General features: G+C 30.1%; 1 pseudogene; it reads right to left on the reverse strand.

Moving 5' to 3' along the window:
• Positions 1–694: 694 nt before the first annotated feature.
• On the reverse strand, positions 695–794 carry LOC122099212 (annotated as a pseudogene).
• Between the last annotated feature and the right edge of the window lie 1248 nt (positions 795–2042).

Genomic DNA, 2042 nt, shown 5'->3' on the forward strand with positions numbered 1-2042 from the left:
TGTACAAATTGTTCTCCTAAGTTGTAATGGTATGGTTAAGTTTCTTAAATTTCAAAAATGCCAGTCCATCCTTTGTGTCCCTACAATTTTTTTCACAATACAAAGCAACAGCAATATCTTACTTTAAAAATTCATGGATTCCATGGTATTCTTCCAAGTGAATTGCCTGACTTTGATGTCAAAAAGTATTCAAGAGTTGTTTGTATACATCTATAATGATTTCTGCAGAGTTTGTGATTTTTTTAAATCAGAAATAATTTTAACATCTTTTGAAAAGAATAGTATAGAAACTATAGATGTTCATGGCGCTTTTCTGAAAAAAGTATATCTATGTTTGTATAATGTTCATAATCTATTTAATTCGCTCCTAGATATAATAATTTGAATTCTACATTGTTATATAATGTATATGTTCATTAATGTGTCCTTTCAGATTGCATTCCATATAGAAAAAGTTTAAGATTCCTTTTTTCCTAGGTCCTTGTATTTTTTTTATTTCTTTCTGATAAAATGACAATGTTAACTAATTTCAAGTTTTGTAAAGGTTATGATATGTAAAGGCCTTTCTCAGGTGAAGATTTAATATACTGATGTCAAACTAACCTTTAATTCTATGAATTACAGGTATTGTTACACTTGTATTTTGTAATCAACTTTTTAATAACTGTTTTTCATTTCTTGCATTTGAAGAATGAAAAATATGGAATACTTCACAAATTTTCATATCATCCTTCCGCAAGTGCCATGTTAATATCTGTATTGTTGTAATTTGGGTAGACCTGCTGCTGAAACATGTAGTATCCTCTAAATTTAAGTACTTAATGATGGAATCTTTATACAGGCATATATACATGGTTGACTATTTATAACAAGGAACCCTTATTGTTCCTAAATATACTATTGATCTTATTTCCCTAAAATTCTTTGTATAATGGGAAAAAACCCATTGTTTGGTAGATTGCTCACATTTGCAATTTTTTGTCAATGACAATTTTGTCTTCTTCATTTTAAATTTGATCATACTTTGAAGCCTTTACAGCTAAGTCCAAAGGTGATTGCTTTTCAAGTATTTATTTATCAACTGAGTTAGCTTTGTGGAGCTAATGGATTCAAAGTAAGCCTTGCTTAAGAGCTACTTCTTAACTTGTGCAACTTAAAATTTCCCAAATGAGGTCTTGCTGGCACAAATGTCTAGCTGACCCTTTACCCTTCTTCCATGTAGGAACAGACCAATCAGAATATCTTACCCTGACAGCATAGATTGTCCACTGGAACAAAACTAACCTTAGTTACAAGAGATCATAGAGAGATGAACAGTTCAGACAGTATTGTTCAGAATGGAAGGCATTCTATCAAAATATAATTGTTTATTATACTTATCATTTCAAAAGTAGCTAAAGCCAAGAAGGTGAAAAAAATTGTTCATATGCATGATTACCTACTGTCCTTGCCTGTCTATCATCCAACCAGGCAGGAACTTACACTACGGACTTTCTATCACCAAATATGTCCATAGCTCTTGGAGAAGTCCATACGTTTCTCCTTGATATTAGGCCTTAAATTGGTAATGTTTTAATCACAGTGTTTCCTCTTGCCTCTAGGCTGTAAATCAACAAATGGTAAAGATTTAAGTCTAACTCTACCAAAAACTGAGGTAGAGATAATGGAATAATACTTTAAAACAGAGTTGCCTTTGATACCCTAACCACAACAGAACAATGCAAAACAATTTTTTATATTATATATACTTATATATTTTATATTTATATGTACTGATTTTAAATTTCACACAGTGAATCTTATTAGAATTGATAGTTTGACAAATATATTGACATTCATTCTCATAAATAGATTGGAATATAAATAATTAGGTTTAGAATATAAATTAGAATATAAAAAGTATTAATGCAATGTCTTCGGTATAAACTTGTGATACCTTCTAAGTGTTTGTGGTCTTCTGAATTCACATGGTAAAATAACAGTATTGATTTCCGCTAATGTATAAGGGATTTTATTCTGATGCTCTGTTTATTGTTTTAACT

Source organism: Dipodomys spectabilis, unplaced genomic scaffold, assembly GCF_019054845.1.
Source record: "Dipodomys spectabilis isolate Male_0828 unplaced genomic scaffold, ASM1905484v1 ptg000505l, whole genome shotgun sequence".
Classification (NCBI taxonomy): Eukaryota; Metazoa; Chordata; class Mammalia; order Rodentia; family Heteromyidae; genus Dipodomys; species Dipodomys spectabilis.